The following is a 20,974-nucleotide window of genomic DNA, read 5'->3' on the forward strand; positions in this document are numbered from 1 at the left end:
AGATAAAAACTCTGTCCTAAAAAGATTTGATGGATATACAAAATACAGCTGATTCATATTTAAGTAGCACGGTTCTTTTCTAATACTAAATCAGTCAACTAGAAGATAATAGAAGTTCCTCCATAACGCAGGCTAGAAAAGTCTATTCAATTTTACTTAAAATCTGTATGCTGTTAAAGTATATGCCATGGAATTTACTAGGATGACAACTACATAGATATGAAATTCATGACATATTGATTCAACATATTGAACTGGTTTTTAAAACCAATTTATATAAATGATTATAATAGTCTATATTATGTTTAGCCCTTGAGGCATATGGTAGTAAATTTGAATTAATTTTAAATAAATTTACATAAATATAAAAAGTTCAGTAATTTTTATCCACCCTGCATATGAAACAGAACAAATTAAAAAACAAGAGGACTGTACTTTATAAATGCACTTGAGGCCAAAGTTCAAACAAACCAGAAATCTAAGTTTATTTCTTACAAAGAAATGAAATAACTGATTTTCATAAGACAAAAAAAGAAAAAGAAAGTCATCAATGGAGAAGCTACTACTGAATATTAAGCAGTAAATATTTATATAAATATGTATGTAAATATATATTTGGCAGTAAATATGATTTACATTTACTATACATTCTTTAAAAATTAATGTAACTGAAAAAACTTCACACTGATGTATGGTATACATATATTTAAATGGAACTACTAATTAAGACAGGAATACAGTAAATCCCGTTTGGAGAATTTATGCAATTTACAAAATGAAAAAATTTTTAAAGGCTGTCAAGTTTTCCTTGATAGGTTACTAGAAAGTCAGAGATTCCATCCTTTGTATAAGGATGGTTCTAACTTCCCATCAGTTAATCGGGGCACAAGTTCTGATTAACTTGGAGACTAAGCCAGAAAACATACAGGCTCTAAACATGGCGCACGGACAGCATGTGTGTGAAATTAAGCAGCCTTGATAATAAAAATTTGCACTTTGACCTCTCATCCTCATCCCTGTTCCATCAAATAATTAAATGCCCATATATCCAGAAATTCTAAACATATTAACCCAAAACCAAGATATGATTCCTAAATTTGGAGCTTATTACTTTGGTATCATCAGAGGCATTTCCTGACTATCATTTGCCAGTTGCTTGACAGAAATATTTTCTAATTTTTGAAGCCACAGACGAGGAAACTGTAGCTCAGAGATGAGTTATGTTTCTCAAAGTTGCACTGTTAACTGAAACTCTTCTTCCCCATCCTGTCTCAGGTCACACAGTCAGAACTCAGATCTCTAATGCCAAACACTGTTCTCCTTATGACACTTTTCCTCCAACATGTTATTCTGAAAATTTTTTAAATTCAGAAAAGTTTACAAGAATGTTACAGTCAACATTCATATACTCACCACCTAGATTCTAACACTGACATTTTACTTTACTTGTCTATCCATCAGACCCTCACTTTCTTAAGTGTTTCAAAGTTGCAGATGCTATGATATTGGTTTTTCAACATCTTATTACAAATATTTCCAAATATACAGAAAAGATGAACACCCACCTAGAATCTTCAATTCATTTGAGTACATTTGCTTTATTATAATGTCTATCTGTCCATCATTCTGTCAATCCATCTTATTGTATTATTTTAATTACCTAAATTATTTGTTGCCACTCCTGACTCCCTTCTGCAAAAGGACAGCTACTGAAAAGTTGTTTGTATGTATTTAAAACTGTTATCTTACCTTTATTGCTTTCAGTCCAAGAAATGTTTGGCAATACATGCTTTGAACGTTTTGTCACTTCTCTAAATTGTCTATCGGGTATAAAGACAAACCCTTCAGGAGAGGAGAGCTCACTCATTTCTCTTTTGCAAAAAAAAAAAAGAAAAAGACACTGAAACATTTTGTAAGGTTACTAGATAAATTGAAAAACTCACAGAAAACCAAGTTTTTAGGGGGAAAAAAACCTGTCAGCTTTAGTTAATCAAGCAATTTGACATACAAGTGGCTTTGAAACCACTTTGCAGAAAAGTTACACTACTAAAGCTAAGTAATTATGTTATCTTTATACCTTCTCATGGTATGTAATTCTATGATGTATACATTCCACAATGTGATTCTATGATGCATAATTGTCATTTTCTGTCAGTAAAAATTTTACTCCCAATTCACATGATGGAATTTAAATGCATCAGTATTTCCTGGAGTTTGGTTATTAATCTAAACGAATATACCACTGTATCTCCACGATTCCCTTTATCCTTAAGGTCTCTTAGTCCCTCACTCAGTACAAGTGCTTTCAAACTCACTGAAACACCTAGTTCTTTGACTTCATTTCATTTCAATCCCCTCTTCCCCTTCTAGTTTCCCTTCCTTCCCTATCAGAACTAGACTATCTGAGCTACTATTGCAACTAAGCTTTTCCCAGTACAATGCCCTCTCCTGCTCCGTGCCTATCAGCTGTGTCTTTCCTGAAAACCCTCCAACGCTTGTTCAGCCTCAGTTGCCTTCTCTGACTCTACACTCCGTTGGCTGAAAGCAGGGGAAATAATGGGCGAACCGGAATTCCTTCCGCGTTTCCGCGCAGCTGAAACACACCCACAGGCGCTGTGGCTGTCAGGGAGGTGCACCACTCAGAGAGAACCTGCTGGAAGGAGTGCCGTCCACTGTCATACCTTCTGGATCCACCACAGTGCTCACGCCAGAGACAGGGATGCCAGGGGAGCCCGTTCCCACCCAACACAGGGCATCTCTCAGGCAGCATGTGCTCTGCCCACTGCCCACCACCCTGCACCACGGGTCTGGCTGGGACCTTCTCAAAGCTGCACTGGTGTCTGAGGCTCCTCTTCCCCAACCTGTCTTCCCTCCTCTTCTCTCATCACAGGTGTCAGGCTTGCATTAAGGTCTGAAGCTCTCCCTCCTCACTCCCGCTCCCTTTCTCCCTTACCTTCTGACGGCCTCCCCTGATAAATTTCTTAAAACTTCCATTTCTATCTTGGCATCTGCTTCCTGGAGGACCTGAACTGTCGCATCCACTATTTCCTACTTCTGGGACTGTCGGTTAAAAAAAAAAAAAAAAAAATTCACCCTCCTCCTATAAAAACAAATCTCCCCACTAGCGTTGGCTCCAAATCTGTCTCATCTTTTCACAGATTTCAATCAACAATATGCCTAAACAGAAGTCATTCTCTTCCCCTTCAAAATGTTGCTCTTGTGCTCGCTATCTATGGAAAGACACCACCAAGATACAGCCAGATACCTGTATTTTCCTCTTGCCCCTCTCACATCAATCACCTGTTAAATCCAGTCAATTCTACCTCCTAAATTAGTCCCTTCTTCCTTACTCATGACTCTGACTTAATCTAGTGTCTCAATTCTTCCCTGACCTCCTGCAGTAGTCTCCTACCTAGTAGCCTGGCTCTTCAGATCTCCCTCCAATTCACTTAAATACCTAAATGTCACTTAAGTGCTTTTTCTAAAATTCAAATCCCATCACACCACTCCTTGGCTTAAATTCCTTCAGTAAGTCACAATACCTAGCAATGCAATCCGAGGCTCTTCCTACCCTATCTGTCTTCCTCTTCTTTTTCCGCCAAGAAAAAAAGCCCAAACTCTTAGTATAATCCACAAGACTCTTCAAAAATCTAGATTTTATACCTTACAATCTCAGGTGTCAATATTACCTAACATGTGAACCTAAACTGCTTGCAGTTCCTCAAATACACTTTAGGTTTGCAATCATCTCTGGGCCACTGCAGGCAATACTTCCCTCTTGTCTGTCTTCAACGTGCCTCACACACAGCTCAGTCTGCACCTTCTCTGGAAGTCTCCTTGGAACCATCCCCCAGTCCTACCTCCAAGCTGCTTTAAGTACTTTTTGTCTGCGGTCCACTATCTCCCATGCATGACTCTATCATGTCATTCATACCCCTAGATGTTAATTTTTTTAACTGCCATTCTCCCTCCTATAAACTGAAAGCTCCTAAAGGAAGAATCATATTTTAACTTGTTGATCCAACACCTAGAATACTGTTTGCAGTAATAGGTAACTAACCAAAAAGTTTTGTGGAAGAACGGAAGGAAGAAAAAAAGGAAGGAAGGAAGGGAGGGAGGGAAGAAGGAAGGAAGAAAAGATCCTTAGTATCTCAATAAATTTGTAAATTATTTTACAAAGTAAATGTAACTCACACTTGCTGGTTCTTGTCTTCACCCCTGTGATAGTTAATTTTATACGTCAACCTGACTGGGCTAAGGGATGCCAAGGTAGCTGATAAAACATCATTTCTGGGTGTGTCTGTGTTAAGTGTCTCCATAAGAGATGAGCATTTAAAGTAGACTGAGTTTTTAAGAAGCCAATGTGAGTGGGCATCACCCAATATATCCAAGGCCCAAACAGAACAAAAGGTGAAGGAATTCGCGCTCTTAGCTCAGGCTGAGATATTTGGACACAGACCAGGATTTAGTCCATCTCCCCCATTCCCCATGCCATCACCCCAATTCTCAGGCCTTCAGACTCAACATGAATCACACACCGTAGGTCTTCCTAGTTCTTCAGCTCGCAGGCAGCAGATCAGGGGACTTCTTAGCCCCTAAGCCGCATGAGACAATGTCTGTATTTTATACATACAGATCCTTTTGGTGCTGTTTCCCTGGAGGACTCTGACTAATACAACCCACAGTGCAGGATTCCAGGCTCCTGTATTATTGTTCCCCGAACATTTCCAGGAGTCATCTTGAAGTGTCTCACATGTGTTCATGAGCCAGACCAGTCAGCTGGCAGTCACCTCCCAGGGCACGTCTATCACTCACCTCTCTTTGTGCCTCTCTGGGTGGTATCTGAGGTCTGCTGGTTCCATTCCCTCCAAAATAAGCTTGGGTGGGCCTCATGTGTTCCCCCCCGCCAGGTACTGCCTCTGCTCTGGACTGCTGATCACCGGTGGCGACTGTCACCCACAGGGCCCCATTCGCTGCAGCCTGCTTCCCCTCCACTGGGCGCTAGCCACTGCTTTATCCAGCAGCACCGCCGTCACCCAGCCCCTCTCCCCCACCTTTCTAACACGGCCAGTGCAGTGTGGTCCGTAAAATGCCAGTCACTCAGTGGATGGTGGCAAAAAAGGGGAAAGAATGCCTTTCTACTGGACTCTCAGTTTAGAGGGTACAAGGGCCATGCCACTTGTCCCCAAACATCTTATATTTCTCCTTGTTCTCTTGTTCTTTCTCAATTTCTTTTTCTTACAGCCCAGGTATCCTTCTATCTCCAGTGGTCTCTGACGCAAGGCCTGAGAGGTCTAGGCCCGAAAGCAAAACAGACTCCAGGCCGAATTCAGAAATGCTCCTTCTCTAGCAGTCAAGATGGCATCACCAGGTCTGGCTCTTTAGTCTTTATTTTTTCTTTACAAAATTTTCACTTTTGTTCCTACACATCGAAGACCAGTGGCAGGCCAGCCACGCCCCAGATGTGGCTGAACCCCTGCAAGGAACACAAGCAAGGGCCACACGGGGGACATGCTGCACAGAAGGAGTCTTAAACACTAAAACAAAACACACAACTACTGAAACATGCACTGCCCTTTCGTGCTCCATGTTTCTCATATTTAATACACTCCATTAAAAACTTTACATTAAAATTCCTGAATTATGTGTGTCACTCAAAGCAGCTTGCCCACTGACAAACGAAAGCCTCCCTTTTGGGGAAATATTTCACAAATTACCCTTTTTATCTGAATTCCAGGGTGATTAGGCCAGCAGCGTCACATCACCCACCCCGCAGCACGTCGGGCAGTAGCAGGCATCCCTCCTCTGTCGGCATTCCGAAAGGCATTTCCAGACCGACACCAGGGTGGGAAAAGAATGGCCAGAGAGAGGAGAGCAAGCAAGAAGCCGCCTGGCTGGGGATCACCAGAGAGTCATCCCTACAATGGGAGGATCCATTCTTTATGCCACGAGAACACAGGCAAGAAAGAACAATAACTTTTCTTGCAAGTTCCACACTGGATTCAGACTCTACATTAGAGGGTAATCTGTACCAATAAAGTATGAATGTAAATAAGACAAAGAATGGACTAGAGGAAAAAAACATAATGCAAGGTCTCTGAAAACAAAAGCACATTTTACAGAAAATGTGCAGTGAACATCAACATTACTGGTAGTTCAATTTCATTCAAAAATTGATATACACTTAGAAATTAAATCCTTGGCTTTATAAACATGATGAATAAGCAAATACTTCAGGATAATATACTTTTTACCACAAGCATTTTATGAGAGAAAATTTTCCTCAAAGCTCCAACACTAACAAATTCCAAAGTCTTCAGTCACTAAAAATAGAGCTCCTTATTTTTCCTTATCTATTTTGATACTTTTAGCCGTCTCATAAATTGCCTATTTTTTGGATTTTAACAACCAGTCATCCTAGAATTTTTATATTTTCGTAAAGAAAAAGGAAATACATATGTGTGTTTTAAATTTTATGCTTTAAAAAATTATTCTTTACAACAAATACAACTCGATCTTTAAAAGGAGAGAGAAGAGGCTTTAAAGGCATAAAGGAAATAAAAATGGACAAGGATTGAGGCAGTATGGTGTAGATTTCAGGCAATTTTAAGCACTGGATAATTTTAATCTAGAAAGAAGGCCTCAATTCAGTTATAAATATATTTTAAAAAATAGCACACTATTCCCTTAGAGAATCTGGATGGTGGCATTTTTTGAAATAAGCAACGAAACGGCGGGGGAAAAACAACCTCTCCTTATGTTGCATTTATTCAATTTGTGGACTCCTACTGCAGGTGGTCCTTGAAACAATAACATAAAAGACTTCTAAAACAAAATGGATAAATATGACCATTTATTTAAAATTCAGGCAGTTTTTTAAAACTCTATTTCTATTCAGAGAGTCCAATTATCTACAAGATATATACAAGCTGCAGTACAAGCCATTATAATGGATTGATTTTAAACAAAAATACTAGCACATATATACACAAAATGAATCTTATCTCCCTTCAAAATATCCATTTTGAGCAGCTATACATCAATTCCACTGAATTCAAAAAGAGGCATTGCTAAAATACTTTGATTAATGGATTATGTATACATCTTCCCAAGGGGACTATTTCAAAGGGAATAACACACATTTGAATCAACAGGTTCTGATGTATTTATTTTAAAATTGACCTCACTAATCTATAGTCAAATATAATATAGAAAACAAACTTTAAACGACATAACGTTCTCTGAACAAATAAATTTGCATTTGAAATTTACACGTTCAAAATAAATCTTTTCCTGCCACCCACGTAAGAAAATGGAAAGTGATGAGGGATAGAAAGGTTAAGTATTATAAAGTCAAATAAGTATAAAAGGCCATTATATTCACTACCTTTTGAGAAGTAAGTTACCTATTGAGGAAAAAAAAAAAAAAAAACCTCCAAATTTAGACTAAGCATTCTGTACCAAGCAGCAACAAATTCACTGAGGGTGGTCTTTAAAGTCTGCACTGCACATATAAATTTCTTTTAGCTGTAGTATATGCTGTATATGGTTCCAACTAATAAACAACAATTCATCCAAAAATGCAACCCATCTTGAAATAATAGTAATTCCAGAAAAGCAAACTACTGTCGATTACAGTTTAGCACTTAAAGGACAGTAATTTTTATTCTTACCTATGCAGTGACTTGAAATAGGTATAATTAAAAACTAACTTGTAATTACTATAACTATGCATCTATAGAAACATCCACACATTTTTAAATATATATATATTTTCTTCAATTTGTCTTAATCTTAAAACTGTTCACAGAGTAGTTTTTATTTTAAAAAAAATTTAATGCAAGGCATGTCATTTTACCCTTTTTTGTTTACTTGTTATGAAAATGATATAAAACAAATACTTTGACCACAAGCCCTGCGTGTTCAGTGCCTTCAATCAAATCACTGCAATTAATATGAAATTCTAAATACAGAATATAATGCCACATAAATAGTATAACCGCCAAGTCCTGTCTAAGAAGCCATATGTTTTTTCCCATTGTTCAAAAAAAGGAGATGACTTCCCGTCACTTATGTTTCTGATTAGCAAGGTGATTTATGCCACAATCACTAAAAATGCCAGCAAGTGAATGAGAAAATGCATAGTGACTGCGCCAGATGTGCACAATAAACAGGAATCCCATTGTAATCTCTGGTACTTAGTTTATATGAAGGTAATGTAGGAAACACTCTTGGATATGGCAAAGTCACTCTTTTTTTACATTTGACTATAAATGATATGAAATAAATTGTGTGTTTTATACTTTATGGCATGCATACATTGATAAATTAGGTAGCGTTTTGTATCCCGACTTATCTACAAGACAAACCTGGCTAAGATCATGGGGATTAATTGCTTCAGAAGTGTGAAATGCAGCTTTTCCATTCTTTTCTGCACACTCAGTGAAGAAACAATGATTAATCACTGTTTAACTATTCTCTTGAGGATCTACAAGATTGCCAAAGCAGGACTTATCCTCATAAATCCAAAAAATACAGGTTTAGATTTGTTGCCAACAAATGAAAGAACATGAACTTAAACCCATTTGTTATCAGATTAAAATAATGTCAAGGTTTTAGAACCTCACTGGTACACAATTCCCTTTTAATCGGTGACTTCAATAGGAAATGAGATTAACACATAAGATATAACAAAAGTACACGTATTTTACAAAAGTAATAATAAACCTATTTTTTTAATTATAAAATATTCTCAGCCTAATAATGTCAAACATACTATTGAACTTGAGCTGATAACCTCCCTTAGATACATAAATACTTCAATTCCTCTGTGCTATTTATAAAGAATAAAATACATGTTATCAGATGAAAAACATTTCTAAATGGTTATTTCAAATGGAAAATGACTGCTTATTTCAAGAAATTTTATTCTAGACAGCTACAGCTGAAGGACAATTATGTGGATAAAATTATTTAGTTCCAATAGTACTAACAGAAACATATTTATAAGTCTTTATAAGACTAAAAATGTAAAACTTCAAACTTTAAGCCTATACTATAAATGACCCAAAAATATGTTGAAGATAAGTACATGAGAAGAGAGGTTTCAAATATATTCCAAGTAATTTAGGCTTTCAAGGTATCTTCAGTCAATATTCCCTACACACTGAAGAAATTAACTCTTAAGCATTTATAAAATTTTTAAAACATATTTTTAATAGCGGAAAACTTATTTTGTCACAATATTAAAATGTTATTAGCATCGTAATGGTCAAATCATTACAAATTAAAGATTTTAAAAATCCCCTTTAAATGGGTTAGCTGTTCACAGCCTACAAAGTATTACTAAACGGGAATAACCTAAAGTAAAAACTTCAAACTTCTATGTAAAGTAGAAATACAGTTACCTCTCACGTAAAACGGACCCCTTTTCTATTTGTCTAATTACGTGTTCATCTAACGTCTCCCTTCCAGTTCATGATGCTCCTTTCAGGTCTACCAGGTACCACAGAGACTAGCAAAACTGCAAGGAAGCGGAGGTGAAAGTGGTGATCAAGTTCACTGTCCGATAAGTCTCTGTAAAAGTGAGTAAGGGGGACAGAAAGCGAAGCAGATTCCATATTTTCCACATTTCTTTTTTATCTAGAGTTGGCTGTTTCTCCATTATCAAAAAGTGAGAGTTATGTCTGGTGCGTGTACATTGAAAAACCTAGAAAAATTCACAATGAACTAGGCAAAAAAACCCCAAGAAAACAAAAAAACAAAAAGAAAGAAAGAAAAAAGAAAACTGAGTCTCCTTACGTCATCCAATTTAAAAAGGAAAACATCATAAAATGACATATTTAATAGTTAGCGTAATACCCGCCATAGTGTAAACAATCAATAAATATTTGTTGATCAAATGAATAGATGAATTCAAATTGATTCTACTCTGGAAGCTGATGACATTTTAGAGTCTATAAATAGAGCATCACCCTTTCATCTTCTCCTGACACTCCCAAAGATCTTCTCCACTTAAAATGTTTTACAATGAAAAATATTTAGGAAGAACCATTCTTAAGTGTTATTCAAAATATGCCATTAGCATAAAACCTCACAGAGATGCTAATTGTTTTGTTTAACCTGGAAAAACTATTAGGATGGACTTGGAAGTTTGAGGATGGAACTTGCAAAGGAACACAAGTGTGTCAGAATGAGATAGCTGGGATTTTTGAAAACAAGTCTGTGCTTATAAAGGGAAAGTCACTGCAACCGGTTTAAGTCAACAACCTAAACACAGAAGCCAAGTCCAGATGACAAAATGGCAGCTTACTGGAGAAATGTATATGTGAAGCCCAGGGAAGGAGACAAGTTAAATGACGTTAAATAATAAAGTTATTTAACAGGGAATCAGCCAAGAAGATGGTGAAAGAGTGGCCTGTGACACCTTGACTATTTGCCTGTAAAAAGGAGAACTCACCGAAGACCCTTCTCAGAGTTAGCCCGTGATGTACTGGGTGGCCTCACCACAAATAACAGTTATATGTCACGTGTTAGACCATGATATAATGTGGGCACATACCAAAGAAAAATGAGAGAGAACTTTCATTCCTGCTTAAAGGGGAATGCAATAAGCTAGACCCTGCCTTTAGAGGGAATCAGAATAAAGTTATAAGAAGCCGAAGTCATCTTATTTCTAATTATTACTTCCATAACAGTAGCTTCCAAAGACAGAGAACTAAGTAAACTGACAGTAAACCAAATATACTGACTCTCAGTAAATGTGTCCTAGGAAGACAAGTGAATGTATGGATATAAAGGAGATATTACTCAAAAATGTCTTCCAGTCCAGTGACCAAGGAACTTGTGCCAGGTTTTAGGAAAACGCAGGGTCTGCAAAGAATAAAAATTAGTTATTTAAACCCAAGAGGGACCCACTAGAGGTGCTATGAGGAAAAGTAAGCACAAGGCTAGTCAGTTTTTTGGTCTCACAATTGCAACTGACCCTTGAATAATGCAGGGGTTAGTTCAAATATAATTTACAGTTGGCTGTCTGTATACAAGGTTGCTAGGCCTTTGCAGATTCAACCAACCATGGACCGTGTACTACTACAGCATTTACTATATTTATATTGAAAAAATCCACATATAGATGGACCTATGCAGTTCAAACCTGTCTTGTTCAAGGGTCACCTAATTCCTTTCCCACCTCTTATCCTTCCTAACTTAAACTCTACAGTACTGGAGCACAGCAAACACGCTGCTTGAATCATGTCCCAAGACAACATGAGCAGTTCCTACGGCCAGAGGGGAAGTTATATCACTATCGAGAACTGGGAACTTGAGCAAGAATGCGTAGGAAGAGCAACATTATTCCATTACAGAAACACATGACAGTGATCCCAGAGATCACCTTATACCAGGAAGAAAATGCTGGAACTCTAACGTTATCACTATATCCCGTATTTATCAAGTGTGCTCCTGCGCTGAGGTGACTGGGAGAAATATGAGTCAGAAGGAACACAATAGACTCCAGGCATTCGTAGATTTTTACATTCATGATTTCACCCTTGTTCAAGCAATCCAGGACACGAAGTAATTTATCATTTTTCTGATAAGTGAATTTGAACCACAAGCTGCCTAAGGCTGGTGTGAGAAAGCATTTCTGCTTCTGATCCTAATGTAGCTCGGTGGTTCTCTAGAACATACTCCAGAAATATTTACACATTTGAGATTTTTCAAAAACTTCAAGAGGTGCATCCTTCATAAATGCTTGTTGTATGTCTTCATTACAGTAACAGAATTTTTTAAAATACAAAATTCCTAAACTGGAAACCACCATTCATCTACGTTACTACAATAAAAATCACAAAGCGGTAAGCTGAACAGGACAAGCCTAAAGAAGTGGGAGGCAGCTAGTCGTGACGCTTCTGGCATGTGACATATCCCGGAAGTAATACAAAGCTTGACCAAAGACTTTTACAGATGGATCTGTGCCTGTGTGTGCTGCCTGCCTTCCTATTATTAAGGATAAACCACCCATGCTCCTACCTAAGGCCAGTCTCTCCACTTGTGCACCCTGCTTCAGCAATTCACTACTCTTTCCTGTATCATCAGTTTACTCCTCTTTATTGGGGCATCCTCAATATTGATGTATGCTGCTTCTCTTCTACTCAAAAAAAAAAAAAAAAATCCTCTCTTGACCAACTTTCCCCCTTAAGTTGCCACATATGTTTCTCCTCCCACTCCACCTTGAACTCACTCCACCCTGAACCCACTCCAGTTATGACTTCTGTCCTCCACTGAAACTGCTCTTCTCAAAGTCACCAATGATCTCCCACTGCTAAATCCAACAATCCATTCACAGTTCATGTAAAACTTCACGTTTCAGCAACATGTGCCACGGATGATCACCCCCCTTCCTTGGGACATTTACATCACTTAATTTCCTGAGCTTTCAGATATTCCGAAAGCCAAAGGAGTTTTCCTTTTACCTAGCTCGGTTTTCCTTCCCTGGCCTCCTCAACTAATTCCTCTTCTCCTGACCCCTAGATGTAAAGGGCCCCAAAGCTGGGGCCTTCAGTTGCCTCTAGCTGTATCTACTGGATTGCGTCAATATTACCCCTTTAAAAATACCATCCACAATTGATAACTTTCACAGCTTTTTCTTCATCTCAGACCTTTCCCCTGAACTCTGGGACAGTATCTGTCTCCTTGACCTCTCCATTTAAATGTCTAATAAACATCTTCAGCTTAGCATGTCCAGAACCAAACACCTGACCTTCTCCCCCAGTGTACTCCTTTTATAAGCTTCCCCTTCTTCATTAAATAAAACTCTTATCTTCCTAGTTATTCAGACCAAAAACATTACCAGAGGCGTATTTGACTCCCCGCCTTCACTCATAACTCAAATCCAATCCATCAGCAAATCCTGTTGTTCAAACCACAATTACCTCTCACCTCTAACCTTCTGCACCGTCCCTCTGCTTCTGCCCTTGCTCCCTCTACAATCCCTTCTCAACCAGGCAGAACGTAATTCTTTTAAACGATACATCAGATGTTGATACTTACTTGCCAATAACTTCCCATCTCATTCAGAATAAAAGCCAAATGCACGTCTCTAAAAGACTAGATCCCCAGTTATCTCTCTAATTTAATCCCTACTACTCTCTCCTCACATTGCTGCAGCCACACTGACCTCTCTGTTGTTCCTTGAACACATCAGTAATATTCCTACATCAGGGCCTTTGTACTACTTGTTCGCTCTGCTTGAGTTGCTCACTCCGTCACCTCCATGTGACATTTACTAAAGTGTTCCGTTCTCAGGGAGGTACTCCCTGACCACCCTATTTACAATTTCCATCAGTCCCCCTATGCTATTAACTCTCTAACCTCCCCTCCTTGCCTTTATTTTCCTTTATAGCCCCACTATCTAACTGACTACATATTTTACTTATTTATCTTGCTTCTTGTCAACCTCTCTACCCTAAAAAGCAAGCGTAATCAAATCACGAATTTTTCTCTATTTTGTTTTCACTGTTAATATCTCCTAGAAAACTCTTCAATCAGTAAGACTGGCTTCATATTTCTCAGAGGAATAATGGATGTTAGAAACAAACTGAGCAAAGTCTTCAAAGTTCTGAGGAAAATTATTTTAAATCTAGAAATACTAATATATACCCAGATAAATTATGAATCAACTGTGAGAATAAAAATATTTTCTAATATGCATAACTCAGAAAATTCATCTTGCACCATTTAACCTTCTGAAAATTTATTTAAATTGTGACAATGGGACACAAGAATCATTAGAACTAACCCAGAAATATAATGAAAAGAAATGAGTGTAACAGTTCCGCAAAAGGCCAACGAAGCTCTGGTCCATACTAAAACAGAAGGTCCAGGTTAAGTGATGTATTTCTTCAACAAGACAGTAGGTAACCTAACAAAAATTTATTTTACGATTTAAAATCATACATTTTGAAGCCTAAAAGTACAGTTGTGGTGTGCTACCCACAAATGGAGAGACGCAGACCTCCTATGAGCATTAAGCGAAAAGAATGGTAATTTAAAACTCTGGTAAAAACAAAGAACTATACACACAGGCGGGGGAAAAAAACGGTATAAATATGAAGCAAAATACAGTATGATTTTGAGAAGATGAAGAAAACTAAGAAATCTTTTGTTCTGGAAAACAATTTCTACTGGTCAGTTAATTCTGCACGGAACGCAGAATTAAGTGATACTCTGAATTGATATATAATCACTATATTAGAAATAATGAATATAATCACCTCTCTACAATGTTACTTTGCTGAAAATCATTTATCACTATCATATTCTGATTATCAAAAAAAAAATGGAAAATAACAAGTTTTGACAACATGTGGAGAAACTGGAACCCTCACACATTGCTGGTGGGAAGATAAAAGGCTACAGCCACTGTGGAAAACAACTTGTTGGTTCCTCAAAAAGGTAAATAAAAAATTACAACATGACCCAGCAATTATACTCCTAGGTATATACCTAACAGAACTGAAAACAGGTGCTCAAATAAGAACATGTGCACCTAAATCCACAGAAGCACTACTCACAAGAGCCAAAAGTTGGAAGCAAACCAAACAATTATATATACAATGGAATATTACTCAGCTGTGAAAATGCATAAAGTACTGACACATAACTGACACATGCTACATTACGGATGAACCTTGAAAACAGTACTACAAGTGAAAGCCAAACATAAAAGGTCATGTACTACATGATTCTATTTATATGAAATATTCAAAATAGATAAATCCTTAGAGACAGAATACAAACTGATGGATACCACGAGTTGGGAGGAGGTCAGAATGAGGAGAAACTGTTTAAAAAGTAAGGTGTTCTACCTTGGAGTGATGGAAATGTGTGTAACTAGAGAGAGGTGGTGGGTTCTACTGAATTATTCACTTAATTTTATGTTACATAAATTTCACCTCAATAAGTTATTCTAAAAAAAAGATATTCTACTTTTAGATCAGTCTTTTCGTATTTTATTTCCAGAGTATTTAAAGATTTCCATAATCTTCTTTCATATTGGAAGGCTCTTAGGATCAAATATTTATGATTTGAAGGAACATTTATCTCAGATTCACTAATCATTTAAGTTTCATTTCATTTTTTCCCCTCTGTTAAATCCAAGTAAAATTTTTTAAAATGTTATATTTTTCATCTATTACATCAGTTCATCACCAGAAGATAGGAGTAGGGATTTTTTGCTTGTTTCTTTCTTACATTATTTTTATCTTTTATTTTTTCAGCTCTACTGATGTATGACTGACCTCAATATAATATAATAAAATGTAAGATATTTAAAGCGTATACTGTGTTGCTTTTTACTTTGACGTACTCCTGCCCACTTACTGATTTACGCTATTTTTGCCTCTGCTTTTGGTGTCAAATTTAAAAAACAAAAAAAGCATTGCCAGGACCAATGTCAAGCACCTTACCACATCTGCTTCTAGGAGTTTTTATGGTCAAGGTTTTCTGTTCAAGTCTTTAATCTATTTGGAGTTGATTTTTGTGTATTTTGTTGATTTTGTGTAAGATAGCGGTCCAATTTCATTCTTTTGCCTGGGGCTGTCCAATTTTCCCAACACCGTTTATTAAAAGAGACTATCCTTTCCCCAGTGAATATTCTTAGATCTTTTGCTATAAATTAATTGACCATCTATGTGTGGTTTATTTCTGGGCTCACAGTTCTTTTCCATTAGTCTATATGTGTGTTTTTATGCTAATACCATACTGGTTAGATTACGTACCTTTGTAATATAATTTGAAATCAAGAAGTATGATGCCTTCAGCTTTCTTCTTCTTTCTCAAGAGTGCTTTGGCTATTCAGGGTATTTTGTGGTTCCATACAAATTTTAGGATAGCTTTTTCTATTTATGTGAAAAATGCCGTTGGGCTTCTGATAGAGATCTCATTGAATCTGTAGATTGCTTTGGGTAGTATGAACATTTTAACAATATCAATTCTTCCAATCCATGAGCACAGACTATTTTTCTATTTATTTGTGTCTACTTCAATTTCTTTCATCAATGTCTTAAAATATTTAGTACACATATCTTTCACCTCCTTGGTTAAATTTATTCCTGAGTTTTATTCTTTTTGATGCAATTGTAAATGGGACTGTTTCCTTAATTTCTCTTTCTGATAGTCCATTGTTAGTGTATAGAAATGCAACAGATTTTTATATATTGATTGTGTATCCTGCAAATTTACTGAATGTGTTTATTAATTGTGACAGTTTTTTTGGTGGAGTTTTCTACATATAATATATCATACCTCTGTTTTATTTCTTCCTTTCTGATCTGAATACTTCGGGTTTTTTTTTTTTTTTTTTTTTTGGTTTTCGGTTGTTTGTTTTGATTGCTCTGGCTGGAACTTCCAGGACTATGTCAAATAAAATTGGTGAGATTGTTTCTTTGAATATGGGAAACACCATCTTGTTTCTCATGGTTACTCACTGCAAAAAACAACCCTGATAAATAGCCCAAGAAAATAACACTCAGGTTCTTTTTGGGGGCGGGGCAACAAGTTTGGGCATTCTTGTTATATTCCTGATCTTAGAAAAAAAGCTTTCAGCTTGTCACCATAAAGTATGATGTTAGCTATGGGTTTCTCATATGTGGTCTTTATTAATATATTCCCTCTATACCCAGTTTGTTGAAAGTTCATACCATGATGTTGAATTTTATCAAATGCTCTTTCTGCATCTACTGAGATGATCACATGATTTTTATCCTTCACTTTATCAATGTGGTGTATCACATTGATTTGTGGATAATGAACCATACTTGTATCCCTGGAAAAAATCCCACTTGATCATGGTGTGTGATCCTTTTAATGTGCTGTTGAATTTGGTTCAATATAGTTTGTTGAGGATTTCTGCATCTGTGTTCATCAGGAATACTGGTGTGTAATTTTCTTTTCTTGTTGTGTCCATGCCTGGTTTTGGTATCAGGGTAATGCTCGCCTGATAAAACAGACGTGTTCCCTCCTCTTCTATTTTTGGGGAGAGTTTGAGAAGGTTTGACATTAATTCTACTTTAAATGTTTGGCAGAATTCACCAGTGAAGCCATCTGGTCCAGGACTTTGCTGGGAAGTTTTGGATTACTGATTCTATCTCCTTACTATTGGACTATTCAGATTTTCTCTTTCTTCATGACTGATAGGTTGTATATTTCTAGAAATTCAACCATTTCTTCTAGGTTGTCCAATTTGTTGGTGAATAACTTCACAGCAGTTTCTTTTGAACCTCTGTATTTCAGTGGTGTCAGTTTTTTTCCACCCTGCCCTTTGGATATCTAGCTAGAGTTGTGTCTACTTTATGTTTTTCAAAACAACAGCTTTGGTTTCATTGATATTTTCTGTTGTTATTTTAATCTCTACTTCATTTATTTGTGCTCTTTTTTTCTATTCTTCTACTATTTTATGCTTAGTTTGTTCTATTTTCATTTCTTGAGATGTAGTTTTAGGTTATTTACTTAGGCTTTCTTTTCCTTTTTTTTATGTGTGTGGTTTTTCTTTTTTCCATTGAATGAAAGATTCCTCAGTTTTTACAGTGCTTTACAATTTTCAAAAGTTTCACACACATGATTTCATATAATCCTATAATAATCCTTTTTATCCTTACCCTTATATTGCCCCTTCCCCCTTCCCTCTCCCAGCTGGTAAACACTAGTTTGTTCTTTATATCTGTGACTCTGCTTCTTTTTTGTTTTAGTCACTAATTTTGTTGTATTTTTTAGATTCCACATGTAAGTAGTACCTAACAGTATTTGTCTTTCTCTGTCTGACTTACTTCACTTAGCATAATGCCCTCCAAGTCCATCCATGTTGCTGCAAATGGCAAATTTTATCATTTTTTAAGTAGTATTCCAGTGTGTGTGTGTGTGTGTGTGTACACACACAAAATATCTTCTTTATCCATTCATCTGTTGATGGGCACTTGAATTGCTTCCATACCCTGGCAAGTGTAAATAATGTTGCAATGAACACTCTGGTGCATGTATCTTTTTGACATAGTGTTTTTGTTTTTTTCAAATACACACCCAGGAGTGGAACTGCTGAGCCATGTGGTAGTTTTTTTTTTAATTTTTTGAGAAACCTCCAAACTGTTTTCCACTGTGGTCGCACAAATTTACATTCTCACCAACAGTGTACAAGGGTTCCCTTTCCTCCACATCTTTGCCAACATTTGTTATTTGTGTTCTTTTTGATGATAGCCATTCTGACAGGTGTGAAGTGATACCTTACTGTGGTTTTGATTTGCGTTTCACTGATTATTAGTGATGTTGAGCATCTTTTCATGTGCCTGTTGGCCATCTTCATTTCCTCTTTGGAAAAATGTCTATTCAGTTCATCTGCCCATTATTTAATCAGGTTGTTTTTTTGATGTTGAGTTGTATGAGCTATGTATATATGTTGGATATTAACCCCTTATTGGTCATATCATTTGCAAATATCTTCTCCCATTCAGTAAGTTGTCTCTTCATTTTGTTGATGGTTTCCTTTGCTGTGCAAAAACTTTTAAGTTTAATTAGATCCTATATGTTGATATTTGCTTTTCTTTCCTTTGCTTTAGGAGATGGATCCAAAAAAATATTTCTGCAATTTATGTCAGAGTGTTCTATGTTTTCCTCTAGGAGTTTTATAATATCCAGTTTTACATTTAGGTCTTTAATCCATTTTGAGTTTATTTTTGTATGTGGTATATGTGTATGTGTATGTGAATGTTCTAATTTCATTCTTTCACATGTAGCTGTCCAGTTTTCCCAATACCGCTTATTGAAGAGACTCTCTTTTCTCTGTAGTATATTTGTGCCTCCTTTGTCGTAGATTAACTGACCATAAGTACGTGGGTTTATTTCTGGGCTCTCTATTCTGTTGCATTGATGTATGAGTCTTTTTTAATTATCAAAGCTTTGTAGCATAGTCTAAAGTCAGGACGCATGATTCCTCCAGCTTGTTGCTTCTTTCTCAAATTTGTTTTGGCTATTTGGGGTCTTTGGTGTTTCCATACCAATTTTAAAATTATTTGTTCTAGTTCTGTGAAAAATGCCACTGGTATTTTGATAGGGACTGCACTGAATCTGTAAGATTGCCTGTGGTAGTATGGTCATTTTAACAATATTAATTCTTCCAATCCAAGAACATGATACATCTTTCCATCTGTTTGTGTCATTGTCAATTTCTTTCATTAGTATCTCATATTGATAGTTTTCTGAGTACAGGTCTTTTACCTCCTTAGTTAGGTTTGTTCCTAGGTATTTTACTCTTTTTGATGAGATGGTGAATGGGATTGTTTCCTTATTTTCTCTCTCAGATAGTTCACTGTTAGTGTATAGGAATGCAACAGATTTCTGTATGTTAATTTTGCATCCTGCAACTTTACCAAATTCACTGACGAGCTCTAGCAGTTTTCTGGTGGTGACTTTAGGATATCCTATGTATACTATCATGTCATCTGCAAACAGTGACAGTTTTACTTCCTTTCTAATTTGGATTCCCTTTATTTCTTTTTCTTCTCTGATTGCTGAGGCTAGAACTTCCAAAACTATGTTGAATAAAAGTGATGAGAGTGGACACCCTTGAGCTTTCCTTTCTTAATGTAGGTGTTTATGGCTATGAACTTTCCTCTTAGAACTGCTTTAGCTGCATTGGATTAAGGATAATTTTTATCTTCTTTTTACTTTTCTGTATATACCAAACTTTCTAATAAAATATATTACATTCACAATTTTTAAATGTTTGCAACTTATTAAAAGGATAAAAATGTTAAACGAAATGGGAAGGAGCACTAGAATAGACCACTTTGGGGAAAAATCTGTTATTCTAAGCTGATGTAAAAGACTTTGGAAGTTTAAAATGTTTTAAACCAAGAATGATTTGAGAGCATCAGCATGCACATACAATTTACGTAGATAGAAAGAACAAGAAGAGAATAAAGAAATATACACCTTACTATAGAGGAAAGATTCTATCAAAGATTTATCTTCCTTTTATATTTTGAGATATGACCATTGGTATCTGTGTTCTTACTACAGAAGAACCTATAAGTGCTCTAGTATTTCCCAGCAGTTACACAGTTCTTTCCCCAAGTTATTTGATAACTTGTAATGAATCGACAGAAATGAGAAGCACAGGGGAGGCAGAAGAAAAGGCAGCTTGACTGAAACAGAAAACAAACTGCTTGATTCCATTTATTTTCCCTACAAGTCAGTCATGAACAAACATACAAGTGATCTAAAGTATGACTTCTGAAATTGCAAAGGTGATCCACTATTGGATAGGGAAGTAAATTTAATTATGGGTATCAGCATATATTAAATGAAATATACCCAAAAAAAAAGGTAATAGAATAGAGCACAGCATACATTCAAGGTAGCCAGCGCAGAATGGTTTTAACTCTTGTTTGTTTCATTTGTCCATTTATACCTGTGGGAAATGGCTCATAAGTATAAAATTTATTTCTTACTATGGTTTGTGGTTAAAAAAAAAAATGTGAATGCTACCTATCTGAGATACCTTCAATGCTAAGTTCAATCATTCTAATTTTGCAACTCCAACAAATTTAATGAATGTTGGGAGGTAAGGAGGTAGGAAGGTAGGAAAGAAGGAAAGACGAAAAGGGAAGGAAAAGAAATATGGAACAAAAAGTATTCAGTAAGAAAAGTGCTAAAAGTCTGCTGGTGGGAAAATATTTTTAAAGCCCTCATGCAGGCTCAATTAAAAGAGAAGGAAAACAGTGAAGAAAAAGAAGAGATTGGAAGCCGGTGGGTAGATATATAAGTAGAAAGAAACTGATCAGGGAACTCTGTGTTAGAGGGCAACATTATTCCCTGAAAGAGCCTGCAATCTAAACCTGGCAGCAGTGTATAAACACACACATACACACCCACACACATTTTTTGTACACAAATCTATAAAACACATTACTGTAACTATAAT

General features: G+C 36.4%; 1 protein-coding gene across 6 annotated transcripts in view; it reads right to left on the reverse strand.

Moving 5' to 3' along the window:
* The window catches only part of TBC1D5 (TBC1 domain family member 5), a 537,570-nt gene that overhangs the window by 381,655 nt on the left and 134,941 nt on the right, over window positions 1-20,974 (reverse strand). The window lies entirely within an intron of this gene.

Source organism: Balaenoptera ricei, chromosome 4 (assembly GCF_028023285.1).
Source record: "Balaenoptera ricei isolate mBalRic1 chromosome 4, mBalRic1.hap2, whole genome shotgun sequence".
Taxonomy (NCBI): domain Eukaryota; kingdom Metazoa; phylum Chordata; class Mammalia; order Artiodactyla; family Balaenopteridae; genus Balaenoptera; species Balaenoptera ricei.